Source organism: Chiloscyllium plagiosum, unplaced genomic scaffold, assembly GCF_037043375.1.
Source record: "Chiloscyllium plagiosum isolate Xiang-an unplaced genomic scaffold, Cpla_swu_hap1 HiC_scaffold_1, whole genome shotgun sequence".
Taxonomy (NCBI): domain Eukaryota; kingdom Metazoa; phylum Chordata; class Chondrichthyes; order Orectolobiformes; family Hemiscylliidae; genus Chiloscyllium; species Chiloscyllium plagiosum.
The window spans coordinates 32755755-32779135 of record NW_028270139.1 but is presented as its reverse complement, the minus strand read 5'-3'; the positions used below and the strand labels follow the sequence as shown (position 1 = coordinate 32779135).

At 41.1% G+C, this 23381-nt stretch overlaps 1 long non-coding RNA gene across 1 annotated transcript in view; it reads left to right on the top strand.

Annotated features, from left to right (window-relative positions):
• Positions 1-2819: 2819 nt before the first annotated feature.
• LOC148152098 (uncharacterized) overlaps positions 2820-23381 on the top strand; it is a 39143-nt gene continuing 18581 nt past the window's right edge. The window contains exon 1 of the long non-coding RNA XR_015757593.1: positions 2820-2908. This is a non-coding gene — a long non-coding RNA (uncharacterized LOC148152098). The remainder of the gene's footprint in view (positions 2909-23381) is intronic.

Below are 23381 nucleotides of genomic sequence, written 5' to 3'. Positions count from 1 at the left end.
GAGAGGTTGAACAGTTGGCCTGTATGAATTGGGGTTTAGAAGAATGAGATGGGACTTTATTGTTTACTATGTGGAAGGATTTAGGACCAGAGGGCATAATCTCAGATATAAAACAATGATGAAAAGGATTCTTGTTCTCTCATACAATAGCCAATTTGTGGAATCCCTTACTGCAGAAGGCTGTTGAGGTTATTATTATTAGGTCTTCTCAAGACAGAGATAGCCAGATTTTTAATTAATAAGAGAATCAAAGGTTATTGGGGGGGGGAGGCAGGAAAGTGCAGCTGAGGATGAGCTATGGTCTCATTGTTGACTGTGAAAGTAAATTTTATGACAGAAACAGAAATTGCTGGAAAATCTCAGGACCCCTGGCAGAGGAGGTGGAGAGAAATCAGAGTTAATGTTTTGACTCCAGTGACCCTTCTTCAGAACTGATAGTAGCTAGAAAAATGATGGTTTTTATACATAAAATGAGGGGGGTGGGTGTTGGTGGCGAATAAATTCTGTGATTGTCCGGCAGTACCTTGTGAGCCAATAGAATGTCACACCTGCTCAGTGTCAGGAAAACCTCAAACAGAAAGGCTAAAAAGGAAGAGATAATGAGATGCTAACTACCCATACAACCTCTCAGCAGAAATCCACCTCCTGCAGACATAATTGTGTTTTATCGCTTATGCCTCACTGAAATCAAGTGTCGCAACTCTCACGACCACCTGATGAAGGAGCAGTGTTCCGAAAGCTAGTGATTCCAAATAAACGTGTTGGACTATAACCTGGTGTTGTGTGATTTTTAACTCCTGAAGTGATTACAGAAGTTAAAGATTTTAAAATGTACACAGAAGTCCACAATTTACCTTGAATAAAAACAAAACATGGGAACCCGAAACAAGAATCAGGTTATCTCTGCTTCTCTCTCCGCAGATGCTGCCACACCTGTTGAGTTTCTCTATTATTCTCTGTATTTGTTCCACAATTTACCTCTCTTTTAGACTTAGATTGACAGAAAGCGTGGAACAGGTTTCAGTACTCAGCAAGATTGAATATTTATCACAACTGAATAGATTCTAATTACTGGTTAAAAATTATGGAATGTCAACACATAACTCTATACTGTATTCTAGAATTCTAACCCACTGATAACATTGGCCCCATAAACACATTGAAGCAGGCACTAACCAAAATAGGTGTTATGGTGAGAGGGGAGTATGGAAAGACAGTTCAAAATTTCCTGTCTGCAGGGTTAGTTGTGCGGATCCTTTTGCTGATCAGAACTGTTTCCTAAACAGGTACTTTCACTTGATTGTCCGAGGCAATGATTTGTTCACTCTTATAAAGACCTCTGACGTATTAATAAAAAAATCTCAGCTTACAGCAACTGATGGGGGAAACAACTGGCTACCTTCAGGCTTGAGGTGCTTTTCACTACAGACCAAAAATAACTCCTTCCTGTCAAGGGTCCCAATGACTTCTGACCCAAACATTCATATCCCCAAGCTTTTTAGCTACCTGGGATCCAATCACATAGCTGTTGCCAGACTGAAAGCCTCTGATGATGGTAATTGGTTACCATTTCACAGACCAATCATCTACTTGTTGCTGGCCAAAACTCCATTTGTGCACAGCCCACTGGCTCCATCTTATCTTGTCTATGATTTCCCCACTGCTTAAGCCAACAACTATGTAAACAGCACTTACAATTATTGTGTTAGGTTATTTGCATTTAAAAAGTACATTAATCTTTCAACAATGCTTGGCTTTTGAAACAGTCTTTTTCCCATCTCAGACTGCAATCAAAAATGAAAACAGATATGGTTTTTCCATGTCCTTCCACAAAAATGTAATAAAGGATTAGATACCCATAGTCCATTTGCATTAGTGGTCTGATATAATACTATGCGGGCTGGTGTGCCTTAAAGGTCACAATTAATCCTTCTGCCCTTTACAAATGTCTCAGAGACTGAACCATATATCGCTATAAAACATCTATTTGTTTTTCAACTCATTTCTTATTCCTAATTTGTGTGTATGTGTGTTGCATTATTATATCTTTTTGTACTCACTAGGTAATAAACTCACTAGTTGATAGTGTGAAACAGAGCAGGTCCATCACAGTAACTTCACTGAGCTGAAAAGAAAGCTTTTACAGAATGGTGATTTCAAGCAAACTTTTTTTTCATAGTCTTTCACACTCTGATGGAAATAAATGAATTTTTTTTTAAAAGAAGTACAACAACATTGAACAGGAAAATATCATTTCCCGTTAATTCAGATGTGGTTATTTATCTGAAAAATGCAATAAATGTGAACCACAAATGTGGGTTTTCACACACAGCATTAGAAGCAGGAATAAGACTGGAACTAATTTTGTTCTCATGAGGTCAAGGGAGTTTTATTTTCTTCTCGGAAAGGGCTTGATGCTGGAAGGTGACATAAATTGGCTACCCCTAGTTATCTTGAGAATTGAATAATAGGCTACTTTTTTCCAGTATTTGGAGTGATCACAATTCCTCAAGATATCCCTTTGAAAGAGTTTCTCTGTTCTTCCCTCACTGCCCATCATTTTTATTTGCATTTCCAATATTTATCCAATTTTTTAACAAGTTACGACTGAATCTTGTTGCATCAGACTTCCAGCCGTGCAAATCCATCCACAATAATTTATCATGTAAATTTTTTTTACTTACCTCAAGTCATTATCACAGTTCTCACCCCATAATGATACCTGAAAGTACAGTACCGTGAAAGCAAAACACTGCGGATACTGGAGGTCTAAAATAGAAACAGAAAGCACTGCAGAACCTCAACTGTGGAAAGAGAGACAGAATTAAAGTTTTGAGTCTGATATAACTCTTCCAAACCTGAAGCAAGAGTGAATGAAACTAATTTGGGTGTCTCCTTTACAGGCATGGTAAGTCAAAAGACTTTCTCCTATGTGTTTCTAAGGTAATAATATGATAAATATCTCTTTGTCTTTACTCTTGCTTTGTTAAAGAAGGCGATGCTGCCTATATAATAGTTAAATTGGCGGTATTTCAATCAAGAAGAGACATTAGGAAGGCTGGCTGTCCTAGCAGAAAGGTGGCCTGGGTGACAATCCTATTTCTGTTCCTCAAAAAGTCTTAAGCGTTATAGATGCTGGTACCTAGCTGAGTCAGATCATTAAAGAAGTAATTAATGTATAACCAGGAGGCCTGGGAAATATGAAAATAACAGGTTGGACAGCATCTTTACAAGGTTGAGGAAGACCCAATCATTCACTTATCCTTATTGTTCCAGCACATCTATGAGACTGGTCTCTAACATCAAAGTGGAAGATTGTTCTGGTATTTTCTATCTGTAACAGGATCTAAAAATATTACTAACTGCCTTTTCAATCTCCGGTTATGAGTTAAGTACTTGAAAGGGCCATCAGTATTGCCATTGCGGAACACCTACTTGTTGCTATCCAGCTCGCTGAGACTGGGCATTCTGTGATGAGTAACCCATTGACATTCTGGGCTGTAGGTTAGGTGCATTACTGCGTGTATCCTCTTCAAACCTGCGTCATTTCAAGACCGCAGTGAGGAGCGATGATCACAGTGAGTACATCACGGGAACATGCAGTTGTGCTGTGATCTTTTCATCCGCATGTGTCGGAATTTTCTATATTACAACAGCGATTACCCTCCAAAATAATTCATTGGTTGTAACCATGGAGATTGTGAAATATACAATGTAAATCTAAGTTCTTCCCCTGAAATTAGCACATTACTGTGAAAGGAAATTCAAATGGCTTGGAGAGGTTAATTGATATATGATGTCACTTGCACCATACCTAATCCCTTGCCTGGTGTTTTTCACTGCTTTGCAAGCAGGTTGCACAGTAACATAGCGGAGGAGGGAGAAATGGAAAGTGAAACGTGTGAAGTGGGAGATCAAGAACATGAAGAGGATGTTGCAGCATCAGAATTAACAGCAACTGAGAATGGTGTGAATGAGTTCGATTTATGGCTCCTGCTTGATCCATTATCGTTAAACTTCACCCAATGTTAAACTCTTGTCTCTAAGTTAGGAAGTTGTGGGTTTGAGCCGAGCTGTAAGGTTTAAGTATATTCACTGGTCTTTTGATTTAACACTGAGGGATTAATATGAAATCTGAGGTGATGTACTTCACACTATATGATAAATTGTAGTCTTCTCAAGTGGATGTAAAAGATTCCATAATCCCCCTATTGGAAGAAAAATATCCTGACCAATATTTATCTCTAAACCAACATCAACAAAAATAAATTATTAGCTATTTACTCAATGCTGTTTGTGGGACTTTCCTGTGTGTGAACACAGACACTTTGCCTACAATATAGCAGTGACCACACTTCAAATAGTAATTCTTTGGGATATCCTGAGGATGTGGTAGGTGCTGTGCAAATGGAAATTCTTTGTTGTTTTTCTGTAATCACAGATATGACTATTATACAACTGTTGTACAGCTGCAATTGAATTAACCTTTTCAGTTACAAATGTTGGTAATCTTTAACAGTTTCTTTCTAAATGCTAGGAAAAAGTGAGGACTGTAGATGCTGGAGATCAGAGTCGAGAGTGTGGTGCTGGAAAAGCACAGCAGGTCAGGCAGCATCCGAGGAGCAGGAGAATCGACATTTTGGGCATAAGCCCTTCATCAGGAATGGTGGATCAGTGAAGGGCTTATGCTCTTCTCCATGCTCCTTGATGCCTTTGAGTGTCTAGAAATCGATACTTTCTCTTTCTGAAGTAGAATTAGTGACTTGCCTTCCACAGCTTTCTGTGGGATGGAATCTCACGAGCTCACCACCCTCTGATTGAAGAAATGTCTCCTCGTCTCAGTCTGAAATAGTTTTGCGAGACTGTAACCACTTGTTCCTGACCCCTGGAAAGGGCAAAGATCATTCTTGTATGTAGTCTGACCAGCACTGTCAAGAATTGTAAACATTTCAATTAGTTCTCCTCTGATTCTTCTGCACTCCAGTGAATAGAGGCCCAGATGATACTATCTCTCCTCATATAAAAATGCTGCCATTCCAGGAATTCATCTGATCACTGCATTTCCTCGATGGCAAGTATATAAGTTCTTTGGCAAAATAGGGAGACCAAAACTGTGTGACGTACTCCAGTTTCTCCAAGGCCTTGTTCAGCTGTTGTAAGACATTCTTACTTCTGAACTCAAACCCTCATTTGCCTTTTTAACTGCTTGTTGCATCTACCTGCTTTCTTTTAGTGACTAGTGTACATCAACATTTTCTAGTCTACCACTTTTAAATAATACTTTGTCATTCTGATTTCCCTACACAAGTTGGTACTTACACAGGTATTTATGTTATACCGCATCTGCCATGTCTTTTTGCCCACTCTCGCAACTTGTTTAAATTGCCTTGAAACCTAAAATCATAAGATGTAGGAGCAGAATTAGGAAATTCGCTCCATTGAGTCTGTTCCAACACTCGATGAGATCATGTCTGATTTGACAATCCTCAACTCCACTGTCCTGCCTTTTCTTCGGAATCCATGATTTCCTTACTGATTGAAAATCTTTCTCAACCTTGAACATACCTAATGACCCAACCTCGACAGCCTTGCGTGGTGAATAATTTCACATACTCACCACGCTCTGACAGAGGAAATTTCCCCTCTGTCTTAAAAATCTATTTACATTCTTCTCATGACCCACACTCCCACCAAATTTTGTGTCATCCAGAAAGGCTGGAAATATTTCAATTGATTCTTCATTGAAATAGTTGACATAAACTGTGAATAGCTAGGGCTTTAGCATTGATCCCTGTGGACTCTACTATCACAACCTTCCATTCCAAAATGCTCCATTTGTTCATATTCTGTTTCCTGCCTGCTTACTAATTATCAATCTGTATCAGTATACTACCCCCTATCCAATGTGCTTTCATTTGGCACACCAACCTCTTATGCGACCTGATCAAAACATTTTCTGAAGATTCAAATACACCACATCCATTCAATCTCTCTTTTTACTCCACTAGTTACATTCTCAAAAAGCCCGAATGGGCATGTCAAACATGATTTCTCCTTCATTAATCGATAATGACTTTGTCTGATTCCTTTGATATTTTCGAAGTGCCCTATTATCAGATACGTAGCAGTGGGACAGGGGCTTATCGCACACAGTCGGACAAGAAGAGGAAGAGATTGAGCACAGTTTGACTGGAGAAAAATGGATCGAATGGAATCTTCCCTGAATCCAGAGGCAGAGCACCTAAGGTGATGCCATGGTTCAAAAAGTGACACAAGGCAAGAGGTTTAGCTGCTCAGGAACCAGCTTTAGGGACTGAATGAATAGTATTGGGCAGGAGACAGAGAGAAATGTCCTTATTTTTATGGTTTGTAATTTTTTAGAGCGAGAAATCTGATTTTGATGAGTACTGGGTAAAGTTGTGTAATTGGTTCCTGGCTTATTGTTTGTACTTGATAAAGATCACAATGGCAGGAGAGTGTGGAACAGGGACACTTCCAGTCTCCATGGTGAGTACATGGTATGTAGGAAGTGTGTTCAGCTGCAGTTCCTGATTGACCACAAGGAGCGGTTGGAGTTATGGATGGACTCACTATGGAGTATTCATGATACTGAGGATGTAGCGGAGAACACTTTTAATGAGTTGGCAATACCATAAGTAAGGGTTGGACAGGCAGAAAAGCATTGAGTGCCCACCAGGAGGACTAGTTAGTGAAGGCAGGCAATGCAAGATGTACCCTCTCAAACAGACATCCCATGTTGGATACTGTTGAGGGTTAATGGCCCCTCAGGGGAAAGCAGCAATAGCCATGTTTGTGGCATCACAAACTTAACTCTGTTATACAGCAGGGGAGGAACGTTATTGGGAGAGATTTAATGACTGAGGGAACTGACAGATGGTTCTGTGGCAGAAAATGTTGCCTCCCTGGTGTGAAAGTGAGGGATGTCTCAGTGTGGCTGCAGGGCATTCTAAATGGAGAGAGTGAACAGCCAACAGTCGTGGTGCATCTCAATCCCAATGACATTGGTAAACATAGAAATGAGGTCTTGTAACAGGAAGTTAGAGAGGTAGTAAATTAAAAAGAAAGACATTAAAAGTTGTAATCTCCAGATTAGTTCATTTGCCACGTGCTACTCTGAATAGGAATGGGAAAGTACAGGTCAGATGAAAGCGTAGCTAAAGGGATGGTGTCGAAGGGAGGGCTTTAGAGTTTCAGATAATCGGGACAGCTTCTGGGATCTGTACAAGTTGCACAGGGTTGTACCTGAATCAGAATGAAACTAGTGTCCTTGCTGGAAGGTTTGCTCATGCTTTTAGGGTGATTTTAAACTAATTTGTCAGGGGAATGGGGTATAGTGTAGCTGTAAACTCAGGAGCAAGGGCCAATCAAATGTAGAAAGAATGCCAGGGCAGTCCAGCAGGCAGAGTAGACATGGGCTGGATAAGACACATGGGGCAGTCGAGAAAGCTACATTGAATATATTTTAATGCAAGGAGTTTGACTGATAAGGCGGATGACCCCAGAGCATTGATCAGTTTGTGGCAATATGCTATTGCTGCAATCACTGAGACATGGCTGAAGGAAGGACAGGACTATTCCAGGGTATAGAAGTTTCACACGTTAGAGGGTGGGATGTAAATGATATGAAGGAATTGATTTTTGATAAAGGAAATCATCATTGTAGGAATGAGGGAGGGTGTTCAAATGGGGCCACTTGGGTAGAGCTCAGAAACAACAAAGGGATCATTACTTTGTTGATTTATACTATTGGCCTCCCAACGGTCAGAGGGAGACAGAGGAGCAGATATATAGACAGAAAAGTGTGAGAGAAACAGGGTTATGGTTCTACAGGATTTCAACTTTGCTAACATTAACTGGAATCACCTTCATATTGAAAGGATTAGACTGGGTGAAATTTGTAAAGTGCATCTAGGAGAGCTTTTTTGTGCCAGAACGTAGATAGTCCGACTAGAGATGAGGCAGAGCTTGACCTAATCCTAAGGAATGAAGCCAGTTAAATGGTTGAAGTTTCAGTGGAAAAGCATTTTGGGGGTAGGAACCATACATTTTTAAATTTCAAAGTCATTATGGAAAGAGATAAGAATAGTGCAAAAGCTAAGTGTTTAAATTGGGAGAATGTCAACTTCAATATCATTATGTGGGATCTGGCAAAGAGACTGGGAGCAGCCACTTGCAGGTATATCTGCCTTTAGTAAGTAGGAGTTCTTTAAAAGTAGTATAGTGAGAATTCAGTGCCAGCGTGTTCCTCCAAAAGGCAGCAAGTCCAGGGAACCCTGGATATTAAGGAATGTTGAGAGTATGATGAAGAAAAACAAGGAATCTTTCATCAGGTAGAGAGCATTACAAACGGGGTTGGGGGGGGGTGGGGGGGGGCTTCAAGAGTACACAGAGTGGAGGGAGTTGCATAAAAAAGAAATTAGGAAGGCAAAGAGGCACCACGAAATATCTTTAGCAGACAGGATCAAAGAAAATCCTCAAAGCATTTTCTAATTATATTAAGAATAAAAGGATTATTAGGGAAAGAGTGGAGTTGATGAGAGACCAAAGGGGAAACCTCTGCATGGAGCCAGAGGAGATGGGTGAGTTTTTAAATGAATACTTCTCATCTGTATTCACAGAGGAGGGAGATATTGTAGACGGCGACTTCATTTGGAATGGTGAGTTTCTAGAACATGTTAGAATTAATACAAAGGAGTTATTGGATGTTTTTGTGGGCATAAAGGTGCATAAATCCCTAAGGCCTGATGAGATGCATCCTAGGCTGCTATGGGAGGCAAAGGAAGAGACAGCTAGGGCCCTGGCAGAGATACTTAATACTTCTGTGGCCACAGGCAAAGTGCCAGATGACTGGAAGATAACTAATGTGGTTCCTTTGGTCAAGTTGGGCAGCAGGGATAGACCAGGTAATTACAGAGCGGTTAGTCTGGCATCAGTGGTAGGGAAATTACTGGGGAAAAATTCTGAGGGACAGAATTAATCAGCACTTGGAAAGGCCGAGATTGATCATGGATAGTCAGCATGGCTTTGTTAGAAGGAGATCCTGGGTGACTCTTCTAATTAGATTTTTTGAAAAGGTCAGAAGTCATATGACACCAGGTTATATTCCCAGATTTATTTGAAATCACACAAGCTTTCCGATCACAGGCCCTTTGTCGGGTGCAGTGAGTTTTTTGAAAAGATGACTAAATAATTGATGACAGTAGTGCAGTTGGGAGAGGCAGTGGCCTCATGGTATTATCGCTGGACTGTTAATCCAGGTAGTGTTCTGGGAACCCAGGTTAGAATCCCATCGTGGCAGATGGTGGACATTGAATTCAATAAAAATCTGGAATGAAGTGTCTAATGGTGACCATGAATCCATTGCCGATTGTTGGAAAAACCCATCTGGTTCACCAATGTCCTTCAGGGAAGGAAACTGCCATCCTTACTCCAAATGTAACACCGGACCCACAGCAATGTGGTTGACTCTTAACTGCCGTCTGGGCTATAAATAGTAAGGAGTGAATTTTTATGAATGATGTGGTTTGTATGGATTTCAGTAAGGTCTTTCTTATGGAAGACTGGTTCAAAAGGTAAGAGCCCATGGTATCCTAGGTAAGCTGGCAAACTGGATCTAAAATTCAGCTGACAAATATTTGGCAAAGGGTGATGGTGGAGAGATTGGTTTGTCATTGGAAGCCAGTGTACCACTGGGATTGATGTTGGGACCCTTGTTGTTTGTTATGTACATTAACAACTTGGATACGAATGTAGAAGGTACAGTTAAGTCAGTTTGCACATGACACAAAAGTTAGTAGTATTGTTGATAATGAGGAGGATGGTCTCAGGCTGCAGTCTGGTCTTGATCAGCTTGCAAATTGGACAGAGAAATGGCAGATTGAATTTAATCCCAGTAAGAGCAAGTGATGCATTTTGGAATTTCTAATAAGGGAAAAATATACACAATGGATGGTAAATGAGGGACAAAAAGACCTTGGTGTACAAGTCCATAGATCCCTGAAGGTGTCAGCACAAGTAGACAGGATGGTGAAGAAAGCATACAGGATCTTGTCTTCATTAGTCAGGCATAGAAGAAAGGAAGAAGAAAGTTTTGTTACAACTTTATAAAACATTGATTAGGCCACAGAAGGAATACTGTGTACAGTTCTGATTGCTACACTATAGGAAGAACATGATTGCACTGAAGGGGTACAAAGGAGATTCACCAGGATATTGCCTGGGATGAAAAGTCTTGGTTATGAGGAATGACTGGATAGGTCTGTTTATCTTGGAGCAGAGGCAGCTGAGGGGGAATCTTATTGAGGTATACAAAATTATGAGAGGCATGAACAGAGTAGATTGTGAAGATCTTTTCCCCATGGCAGATGTGTCTAACACCAGAGAGCATAGGTTTAAGGTGAGGAGCAAATGGTTTAGAGGGCATCTGAGAAAAAACATTTCCACCAAGACATTGGTAAAAATATGGAATGTGCTACCTGAAAGGGTGTGGAGGCAGATACTTTTGCAACATTTAAGAAGCATCTTGAGCAGTTAAAATGCCAAGGCATTGTAGGCTATGAACAAGTGCAGGTAAATGGGATTAGTGTAGTTTGATGTTTGTTGGTTGGCATGGTGCAGACTTCAAAATGTTTACCGCACAGACATTGACCACTAGTACAAGTCACAAAAAAAATCCAGTTAGTGTGAAAGATCCGCAGCACAATCTGGAACTGGGAATTCCCTGAAACATTTAAGCTGTTAAAATCTGTAAACTGATGACGACACAATATTGATGAAGGTTGTTTCTAACAAAATGCGATTTTAGAAAATCAGGAACATTGAGCTGTTGTTTATATTGAGTTATTAACTTTGGTTAATTTTTTAAAATGTATTTCTTTTAAAGTTAACGTGTGAGGAAATTTGGCTATGCAGTTTAGGAACTCGATGTCTGAAATGAATTCACACCAGAGATTGCAATCATCGTTTCTTTGTTTTAAAGCTATTTTCTTAATAACCTTCAGAGCCTCCTCCACCATCTTTGACAAATTAACATTGCGTCAGCCATGAAATATTTTCTCAAAAAATTTGTTTTCTGCAAATTTGCATGCAAATGTTTTAACAGATTAGTACCAAGTAGAAATGCAATAGAAGTTTGATGGTTTGCTCCATTGACCCAATCTCAGCAAATGTTAGTAAAATGTATTCAAATTCTCAAAAAATTAGAATCTTAGAGGAGCAAATAAAATAACTGGAAAATTGTTGAAAATAGATACAAAGCAGTTTAAAAATAACTGACAGGTTTGTATTATCAGATGGTCCATTGTTTTGGTCCTGCTTTTCTTGATTCATAGCACTTTGTGAAATTTTTGAACAAAAACTGTTTCTCCAAAGTTATGGTCAGTCTTCAAACCAATAGTCTTATGCAAAAAAGGCAATGATTTGGTTTTGAAAAAAAATACCATCATGACCAGAAAGGCTCAGTTCCTCATCTGATAAACGATCTCCTTGAAATTCACTTTTTTTTAATGGGGGAAAGAAGCTATATCATAAATAAATAGGTTAAATTATGTATCTGTAGGTTCTACTATTGCCCACTCTGGGGACTTTCACACATAATCCAGATGGATGTTTCAGTGCAATACTGAAGGAAAGTTGTTCTGATTAAGTACTTTCTTTTGAGTCAGCTTTAAAGATCCCATGGGACAATTCAAAGATGAGTTAAAATCTATGAGGCAACGTTTATCCTTCACCCAACTTAAAACAAATGAATCCTTTACCCTGTTGCTGTTTATGGCTCCCAAGGCTGAATAAAGAATTCTTTTGGCCTTGAAGTACTAAGAAAATGCCCTTCATATGCTTCACTCAATCGGCAAAAGTGATTAAAAAGGCTAATTTAGATCATATCGTTTACTGTAGAAAGGATTGAACATTAAAGTAAGGATGTTTTGCATCAGTTATACAGGGCATTGTTGAGACCACATCTCCAGTATTGGGTGCAGTTTTGGACTCCTTGTTTATGGAAGGATGTATATGCATCAGAAGCAGTTCAAAGGAGGTTTACCAAATTGGCACTTGGAGTGAGATATCTTAAGAGGACAGGTTAGGCAAGCTGGGATTGTTTTCCCTGGAGTTTAGAAGAGTGAGGAGTGATTTTATTGAAGTTTATAATGTCCTGAAAGGTCTTGACAAGCTGGATATAGGAGGGATGTTTCTACTTGTGGATGAGTCTGAAACTAGAAGACACTGTTTTTAAATTAGTGGTCATCCTTTTAGGAGAGAGATAAGAGGAAATTTTTTGAGAGCTGTCCATGAGTGGAATTCTCTGTCACAGAAGAAACAGAGTCATTAAATGTACTTAAGACAGGGTTAGATGGATTCTTATTAGGTAACAGAATTAAGGATTTTTGGGAATAGATGGGAATATGTAATTCAGAACCCAAACAGATCAACCATGATTTTATTGAATGTTAATGCAAGCTTAAAGGGCCAGTTGGTTGCTTCTACTACTAATTCATATGTTTATATGTTTGTTCATGATCTATTAAAAAAACAATTGGCCACAAAAATGCACAAACAAATAAATTTAATGTTTATCCACTGTTTTAAGAACAAAATAAATCATATTCGAATAGATTACATTTAAAAGAAGTAGCTCCCTGGTGTTATTGCTTTGTTAGGGTTTCTGGGATGGTCCTCATAGGCCCACGTATTAATCTGACCCTTACTGGAGCCTTGCTATAACTAAACTGGCTGCTGCATTTGTTTGTAGGAAATGAGTGACTATTCTTTAAGAGCGATTTGTTGTGTCTTGAAGTCTTTTGGAATATCTTGATCACAAACTGTGCTGTCTAAATGGAAGTTCTTTCATGCAAATTATGAAACAAAAAATGGATAGGGAACTAATTACTCTCTTCCTACTTGGTAGCTACGTACTTATCGCTGAGTGTGTTGAGCAGTTCTACGGCTGTGATAAGGAATTTCTTTTTGTGTAAGGAACTGCAGACTGTAGCATGCATCCTGGCTCAGTTTGTTGGAGAACACCATATCATACAAATGCTTATAAGAGCAGGAGTAGGCCATTCTGCTCTTTAAGACTGCTCTTTCAATTAGTAAGCTTACGGCTGATTTGATTTTATTCTCAACTCTACTATCCTGAGTAGCCCCCAAACCCTTTGACCCTTTTTTATCAAACAAGAAAAAGTCTCATTCAGCTTTACCATAATCAATGTCTCTGCCTCTACTATTCTCTGAGAAACATAATTCCACAGACCAACAAGCTTTAGTAAACAAGTTCTCCTCACCTCTGTTTTGAATGGGAGACCACTTTTATTTATACCCTGTCCCCTAAAGCTTTAGTCTCTCCCATAAGTAAACATCCTCTCAAATCCACCCTGTCAATTCTCCTCAAGATCTAATGTATTTCAACAAAATCACCAATCATACTTTTAAACTCCAAAGGTTGCATGCTCAACCTTTCCAACAGTTCCTCCTAGGCACCAGTCATGAGAACCTTCTCTGAAGTGCTTCTAATGGCACTACCATCCTGCTGTACCAGAGTACAATTCAGACAATATTGTAATTGGACAGCAATGTAACCTAGGAGATAGTGAGGACTACAGATGCTGGAGAGGCAGAGTTGATAAAATATGGCACTAGAGAAAGCACAGTAGGTCAAGTAGTATCTAAGGAGCGGGAGAGTCAACATTTTGGGCAGACTCTTCATCAGGACTTGGGAGGGGGAAGGGGGCTAAGAGATAAATGGGAGGGATGGGGCTGGGGGAAAGGTAGGTGGGATGATGATAGGTGCTTGCAGGTAGGAGGTGATTGTGATAAGTCAGTGGGAAGGGTGGAGTAGATGGGAAGGAAGATGGACACATAGGTAAGGCCAAAAGAGTGGTGCCAAGTTGGAGGATTGGATCTAGGATGAGGTGGGGGGGAGGGGAGATTTGGAAACTGGTGAATTCAATGTTGAGGCCATGTGGTTGTAGTGTCCTAAGGCAGAAGATGAGGTGTTCTTCCTCCAGTTTGCAGGTGGCCTTGTGATGGCAGTGGAGGAGGACCAGGATGGACGTGTCATTGGGGAGGTGGGAGGGGGAGATAAAATGGATGGTCACCATAAGTGGGGTTACTTGCTGGGTATGGACCAGAGATGTTTCCTGAACCATTCCACGAGTTTGAACTCAGTCTCCCCAATGTAGAGGAGACCAAATCACGAGCAATGGCTGCAGTAAATGAGGTTTGAGGATATGCAGGTAAAAGTCTGCAGGATTTGGAATGATCCTTTGGGGCCTTGGATGAAGGTGAGGGGGGAGGTGTGGACACAGGTTTTGCACCTCTTGCAGTTGCAAGGGAGGTGCTGGAGAGAGGGTTGCTGGAGAGTGTAGACCTAACGAGGGAGTCATGGAGGGCATGGTCCCTACGGAACGCAGATAGAGGTGGGTTGGGAAATATATTTTTGGTGGTGGAGTCAGACTGCAGGTGATGAAAATGGTAACGGATGATGCATTGGGTTTGGAGATTAGTGGAGTGGAATGTGAAGACCAGGGGGATTCTACCCTCGTTGTGGTTGGAGCAGCGGGTTTCAAGGGCAGAGGCACAGGAAGTAGAGGAGATGTAATTGAAAGTATTGTTGATCACGAGGGAGGGGAAATTACAGTCCTTGAAGAAGGAAGACATCAGGGATATCCTGGAGTGGAATCAGTCATCCTGGGAGGAGATACAGAGAAGGCAGAGGATTTGGGAGTAAGGGATCATGCTCTTATAGGAGGAGGGCTGGAAGGAGGTGCAGACAAGGAAGCTGTGGGAGACGGTGGGTTTGAAATAGATGTCAGTGTTGAGTCGGTCGTTGGAGACAGAGAGGTCCAGGAAAGGAAGGGAGATATCGGGGGTGGTCCAGGTAAATTTGAGGTCAGGGTGGAAGATGTTGGTATACTGGATGAACTGTCCAAGCTCCTCTGGGAGCATGAGGCAGCATTGGTACAGTCATTGATGCAGCAGAAGAAAAGATGGGGAAAGGTGCTGGTGTAGCTCAGGTGATCAACCACACTATGCAAGATCTTGTACAAGGAGAAATCACTGGAGTTATCTGGAAAAAAGAACTTGGAGTACTGTCAGTCAGATTCACATACGCCTGCACAACACTATGCAAGGACTTTGTGGATTTGCCCACAAACCACCAGTTCGGAACCTGCCCTACAAAGAGAAATACAGACCTTCCTTCAACACTTTGCTGATTCTTAACCACCTTTGATACAGAACTTCCTTTTTACATGGAATGCGCATTAATTTCTTGTTAATGTGTGACTAAATTAACTTTACCAAAACCATATGATCATCACACAATGACAGGTCAAGTAATCCTGAGTAGACTTTTAATAAGGCAGAAAAACAATAAAACAGGAAGTGGTGATTTTCCCAATTACCATAGTCTCCAAGCTGGTCAAAACAGAGTCCACGGTAAACATTACCTTGGCTTGTGTTGACTGCAAGGTAAATGTGTGGAGGTGTGTGCAAGGAACAACTGCCTGGAGGATCACAAAGGACAAATGGATGCTGTACAGCATTTGGTGGCTGATGCTAAATTTAATCTCCTCTTCTAGAATTGAGCATCTGAACAGGAGTAAACTGAGGATTTTAAACACGACTTGAAGCTTTCAAGATTCACACGCTGATTGAGATTGCATTTGAAGAGGCTTTTCCAGAAACTTTGTGAAATCTTGAAAGAGTAGTCCCAAAAGAGTTTACCACCTTTAAACACTCTCAGATCTTCATGTGAAACAGATCTAGTGCTGTTTCAAACTGAATCCAAGCCAGTCAGTGAAACAGAAAATTAGGACACCTTCCTTTGTGGATAGAATTCATTGACGAGTAAACCTCTTCCTCTCTCCCCAAGTGTTACATGTGTGACCATTGCAGAATAGGTACTTTTGAATCAACCTTGGAGACTATGGTAATTGGGAAAATCACCACTTCCTGTTTTATTGTTTTCCTGCCTTATTAAAAGTTTACTCAGGATTACTTGACTTGTCATTGTGTGGTGATCATATGGTTTTGGTAAAGTTAATTTAGTCACACATTAACATCCTTGAACCTAGGCCTCCTGGCTCCTAGGGACACTGCCATCGTACCAAAGGATACCTTACTTATAAATGTGGACAAATAATTAATATCTACCACCTCTTTCTGCATAACCTTAAATAAAGGCATTAGCAAAATTGACATAATTAACCAAGCATTAACTTGCTGTGCTGCAGTTTTCCTTCCTCTGAGCCAGGAGGCTCCTTGTTTCAAGACCCATTTCCTCCAGAGTTGTATAACATGTATGGGTGGCTTGACTAGAAAATAGGTAGAAGCATTACTGACTAAACAATTTGTTTTAGGAAAATTATACATTAAATGATAGAATGGAACTTTTATTTACAAACTTTAAAAATCCTTTGTAAAGAAAACACTGTTGTTTAAGTCGATGTTCAATTTTCCTAGAATGGATCCAAAGTGATCCTTAGCTGCTGAGAATTTCCTTCTATACTTTTCCATTCCTCACCTGGTGAGGAAACCTGATGTTGGGATTCATGCCTGTTGACCGGACAACTGGTGAGACACACAAAGCGCCCCTTTTTGGGGAGGACTGCTGAACCATAAGCCAATCAGAGAGTGTGAGGCTTTTGGCTTAGCCTTCTCCAGGAATTAAGATCTTGCCCAGGCAGCTCCTGCTTAGTGAGGTCTGCAGCTCCTGGTGCTGTGCTGTGTGATGGAGAAGACTGCAACTCCTGCTGGAATCACATCCTGCTAAGGTTCCAGGACTGTGGAGAATGTGGGCCACATGTATGTAATATGAAGAGGATGGTTAAGGGCGGATGGTGGTAGTGGGGCAATTGCTCGGAAAGGGAAGCAACAGGGAGGTCAGAAGCAAGCGGGGGTCAGGCAGCTCACAATGAACTCTTCACTTTCCTGATGTTCAGTTCCTGGATGAGGCACTGACTGCACTCTTGCCCCACGAGATAATTGTTGGTCCACACAGTTTGACCTGTTGTGCAGACAATATGCTAACAGACCTCCTGGTGGCTGAGCTAAGCCCAGCGTAGAGGAATGAGGACCTTGATGATCCTTAATTAACCACTTAAGGGCCTTGATGGCAGCATGGTTGAGAGGTTAATCATGTACCTTCCTGCTCACAACATAATTCTAGGGGTGGCATGGTGATTCAGTGGTTAGCACTGCTGCCTCACAGCGCCAGGGACCCAGGTTTGATTCCAACCTCAGGCGACTGTCTGTGTGGATTTTGCACATTCTCCCCATGTCTGCGTGGGTTTCCTCCGGTTTCCTTCCAGAGTCCAAACCTGTGCAGGTCAGGTGAATTGGCCATGCTAAATTGCCCATAATGTCAGGTGTATTAGTTAGAGGGAAATGGGGCTGGGGGTGTTACTTGTCAGAGGGTTGGCGTGGACTTGTTGGGCCGAAGGGCCGGTTTCCACACTATAGGGAATCTAATCTAGTGCAAGTGGGGAAAGCAATGGGTTCAGGAACACAATCATCCTACCTAATGAAATGGCCTTCTACCTTTGTTGTCTCTACCTTCTCCCCGTGTCTGCGTGAGTTTCCTCCGGGTGTTCCGTTTTCCTCCCACAGTGCAAAGATGTGCAGGTCAGGTGAATTGGCCATGCTAAATTGCCCGTAGTGTTAGGTGTAGGGGAATGGGTCTGGGTGGGTTGCTCTTCAGAGGGTCGGTGTGGACTTGTTGGGCCGAAGGGCCTGTTTCCACATTGTAGGGGATCTAAATCTAAAGGTGCCACCTTCCACTCTGTATGGTTGTTGCCTACTATGCTCTACTGTGAATCTTTATCTTCATGTCAAGCCCCTAAGTTACTCAAGGTGCTGGTTTATGAGCTAGTGCCTACGACAGTGGTAGCCATCTTATTCTACTTTTCCTCCTGTGTATGAAGTTGTTGCTGCTTTCTCCTTCTGGTCACCTCAGGTTTGCATGTCTAGATTCCCAAAGTTTCATTTCTCTCATTTATCTTGAATAACTTCTCTTAAACAGTTTAGTCCACTCTGGTTAAAAAAAAAACTATTCTCTTTAATAGAGACTGTTTTGCTTCTAAAAGGTACTCCTGAAAGAATATCTTCTCTGCCCAACCTCCATAAAAACTAGCTATAACTTGACACTCAATTACTTGACGACTTAGCATGTCCTTTAAATAACTACTATTTTCTTATCAACTGGGATTGCATGTAGGCCTCTCGGAACTGAGGTGCTTGCAAGCAATTTCAATTACACCCTTACCAGATTGTCTTTTACTTAGATTTAAAGGAATCTTCAAAAGAAAATCAGGGTTTATCCCAAAGTGTAAGGTTGACATTTAATATCTCTCTCCCTTGAAAGGAAAATACCTGACCATAATAAGGAATTTTTCAAACTCCTTTCACAATACAACAGATTTTAACATTGTAAATATTTTAACAACTAACTCACTGCATGAGACAATATGATTTTCAGTGCAGATATTAAGTTTTGTGTTTCTCTGAGATTGATGATTTATAATAGGTTTGGAATGAACAAAACAAATGTCCCTGCAAAATTATAGTCCCATAAATATGAAATTCTATAGTAATGGCATTATGAAATTCTCATCAATCTTTATACCAATGCAAAACTGTTTCGTTGTTGTTGCTGGATATATTATTTAATTGCATATCTCAGAGAAAATATATGTACTGAGGTCAGATTGAAGTACCTTTTTTAATGAAAGAAACAGGTTACATTTATATAGTACCTTTTTCAACCTCACAAATATCCCAAAGCATTTTGTAGCCAATTAAGAACTTTTGCAGTGCAGCTACTGTTACAGTGTACTGAAATACAGGACCTACTAATAGCAATGATGTGCACACCAGTACAACTAAATCTTATGGGGGACTATGGATTACTATGCCTCAACATTAGGAGATTTTACCTGTTTATTTGGATAAACATGGGTCTGCTTACGTACATCTGATAGGGCAGATGAAAGCCTCAGTTTACAATGAGATGAGAAAGATTTCCTTCAGTAATGCAGTGTTGACCTGGCTTTTGTGCTGAGGTCCAGGAGTGGGTTTGCATTAACAACTTGCTGACTCAGCAAGAACGCTACCCGATCTGACAGCTATAGTGCTTACTGTATAGGGTAATGTATACCAAACCAGTGAACCACACACAGTGGGTTGGATTCAACCACATGTTAGGAAATGGTTACTAGAGTTTTACTGACGATCACTAACAGTTACCAGAATGTTCACTATGACGAGACATAACTGAATTTATTGCACAAATACCAGGCTTATTGAGCAGGTTCCTAAAATGCAAGGGGAAGGCTAAAGACAGGAAAATTTTGTTGCAGAATATTTTTGGATATTTGCATTGAACTGCACCTCTCCCTCAGCTGAAACTGCCATGCCATAAATTATAGTCAGTCTCCTTGTTATTCTGGCAGCATAATCCAGCCTAATATTTTCTTCAGAACAATGAATTCCTTTCCTTGCGTTTGCACTAAGTTTACACATTTTCTGATAGACAAGCAATTGCAGTTTCGAGAGTGCCTGATGATTTGCGATGTGAAAACCTCTTCTTTACCCTACCTTCAGATAACTTCCATTATCCTAAACAATGGCCCAGATAGTCTGATGACCAGGCAGTCAAATAATCTACAGTTGCTCGTTAGGATCATGTGGAATTCCCAAAGCAGTGGACTTTGAGGGAATTGCCTGAGAAATTGAAAATTATTCTTGGCAATTCCCTTGTGTCTGGAACCCCCCAATAAAGCAGCTTGAAGTCACAGAATTCTAAGTGTTCAAATTCACTTAAGCCCAGAAAAAGTTAAGGGATTAAAAATCTGCTCTAAATCTTGGATAACTATTAAATTGAACCAGAAGTCACAACAGTTTCCCTCAACCTGGCTCTCCAAGACCTCCCATCCAACCTGTCACTGACATCCCGCTCCACCCCTCCCCCCCCCACCGCTCCCCTCTGCACCACCCCTCCCCCATACCTGGTCCGATATCCACATGTTAAAGCTCAACAATACTGACCTACCCATAAACCTCAACCAACAATTCCCTCTCTCCTTTGGACCCAACCCTACATCATCCTGTCCTCATACATACCCCAATAAAGAAACCTTCTCAACACAATACCTCCTCCATTAACATTAGACAGCTATTGCGACCCCCCCACCCCAACCCAACTTCTCTGTTCCCAACACCCTTTCCAGACATAAGCCTGACCTAACCTGAACCAACACCGTCCCTCATCTGATACAAACATCAACCCCACCCTCACCTGAACCGACTTTGACATAATCCTCCACCCCACTTCAAACTTGATCTGACACCATCCACGCCTGAGTCCAACTGGATCTGACCTCAGTATGGCTCCCAATCCTACCTGACGCTCAGCCCTCAAGTTAGGCTAATCACTCTCATCAGTTACCTGGCCTAGTTACCCAACCCAACTAGCACCCTGCACCCCCACACACACTACACCCTCATTGACCTACCACCCTAACCCTTTCACCCAGCGGGCACCCTGTCAGCCTTCCCACATCACCCAGTTGACACCCTTTCCATAACTCCCACATGGCACCTTGGCACCCTACTTACCTACCACCCTGTGCCTCAACCACCACCCCAGCCCTCGCATACCTTTCAAACTTGCCCTTTCACAATAGCTTTGAATGTCTCTGCTGGATATTTAAATGACAGAGTATGGCTCAGGGCTGTTAATTGTTTCAACAATAATCCTCTTCATAGGTGGATTTGAGGTTTTCTGGCCAGGTCTGTAACAGGATGTCCCTGTTGAATATCACCAGTGCAGAAGTCACTGAAAAGTAAGGTGGGTTGGCATTTTTTAATCCCACTAGAATTAGAATTAATTTCCAACCCTAATCAGAACTGGAGGGGCAACATGTTGTGCCCCACTCAGAGCTGAGGCTTGCTAAAGGCAAATTAAGCATTATGTACCATCTCAGGAAGACTGCCTCAACATCCTGTGCTGGTGCAGAATCATTTTCAGATTGTCGGCACCTGGAATGCAAAAGAAAGGTCAATGTATAGTTAATGTTGTGAAGCAGGAACAGAAAGATGGATGGTTTCAGAAAGCATCTGTGGGTTTCGTGCAGAAAATGTGAGATAGAACTGAGAAAGGAAAAAGAGGTTAAGGTGTGAAGAGAACATGCATAGCATTTCCTCTAACTGTGCCACTCACCACAGCCATAATTGACTCTGCTTCTGACAGCCAGTACTGTCTCATCCTGAGAGTGTGGGCTAATGCAGCCTCCTCTGCTTCCTGTGTTTTACCTTACGCTGTGTGCAACCTTTTCTTGCAAGACCGAAGGGAGTATTTGACTGGTAACCTTGTGAAATGTTTTGACATTGTGCCTAGAATCATAAATATAGATGTGAGGTGTCAGAAGTAAAGGCTGAAAAGGTAATGAGAGAAAATGCTACGTGTGAGCAGGAGTTAGATTGAAGTGAGATGCAGTGATTGCAATAGAATGACACAAAGCAAAGGGAGCAGAGTTGATGGGATTCATGTGGCTGTAGTTGGTAGCCATGTGAGAAAAAAATATTTCATAGTGCCTTACCTTGGCAAATTTGGTAATATCATTCCATATTTTCCAACACTGTAAGCATGTCCAGGGAACCAAATTAGCATTGATCTTTCCAATGGCATTGGATGTTCTTCAGAGATTTTTCTGTCCTCTGGGAGAAACATAATTTTCCTTCTCCAATTCTTCAACCTCCAATGTGTCTTTGATAAAAGTTGGAGGTTAGTTCTACAAGTCTTCCTGGAGATAGTGAGGTCTGCAAATATTGGAGATCAGAGTTGAGAGTGTGTTGCTGGGAAAGCACAGCAGGTCAGGCAGCATCCAAGGAGAAGGAAAATCATCAGGAATGTCTTCCAGCCATTTTTGTTGTCTTTGCTACTATCTGCAGCTGCTGTGTAGTAGTTGCACATGGCCAACAAATAGCATAGGTCGGAAAGCAATCTACTATGGACACTGGAAATTGAAACTAAAAAGAAAATGTTGAAAAAGCTCAAAAGGGCAGACAGCAGCTGTTGGAGATACGAAAGCTAATGGGTTATATTAATAGCCTTAGTTACGGTGATCCTGTTTGGAGTCTACTGTATGGTTTCAGAATGGTTGTTACAGATGTCCTGCTTGTGTTGATTCCTAAACCTCATTCTTTTCATAATAGGATTACTCTGTGATTCTAGTTTGTAGTATTGTTCTGATTTGGCATCTATTTCATTGTATTGTCATGCTGTTGACAATTACTTGATACAATCTTGGTTCTGGGCACTTCTGCTGCATTCCATATGCCATTAATTAGATCTTGTACATAAACATTTTGCCTAAAGTTCAGGATAGGAAATTCATTACCCACGTATGGGACATGGGCATCTGTCATCTGCCCTTTTTCAATTAAAGCATTTCATGCATCCCATAAAGTATCTGAGGGGATCAATGAGAGACTTTCTACAGAGGGTTTTCCAAACCTTTCCATTGATTTGTAATTCCAGTTTGGTTCCTCCACAAGATGAAATTGCTGGTTTGGCGTGGGAAGATATAATTGGCTCAAACTATGCCTTGTGGTTTGTCAGCTGATGAACTGCATTGCAGAGTTTGGGTATCTTCTCTCAGTCCAAGCACAGGATTTCCAGTGGTACTCCTTGTGGTCCTCCTCATTGTCTTGACAATACCAAGGATGGTTACCAAGGTCAGGTCCTTGAAGACCAGTCAGCTTGCAATCAACTAACCTGTCATATTCACAACAGAAACTGTGTTGTGACCCAGGTGAGCTGCTGTATGCTCACTTAAGTGCAATGGATCTGAGGTTTGGAATTTCTACATTATTGGATATGATAAGTTTGATTGTGGCTGGTTGAATTATCACTTGCCATGTCTGTGGGTGCCTACAGTTCAGTGAGAGAAGTGGAAGAATATTTGACCTCGGGTAGAATCCAGTTTTACACACAATGGGTGCTGTCTGTAATGCTGAGTGTGTATATAATCTGGTTGGGTAACACCATGCCAATACAGATTTTGTGCTGATGATCTAGTTAGCCTCATTAACTGAGCATATGGCCTGGTTAGCATTTTCATGGATCTTATTTTGATGATGCCTGTTAGGCACTCTAGCTCGTTTGGAATTTTGTGCCTATGTGGTGTCTAATTGTAACTTCTTGAGTCTGAACCACTTGTTCCAGAAGTTGCTTTCTGCATTGGTCCTGCCAGTGCCCAATGGTGCCAAATTCCTTGCATACATGATTGAAAATGAGCTTTACTGGGTGCACATATGAGGCCACGTCAACTATGTTGCTTACTTGACTTACATGTATTGGT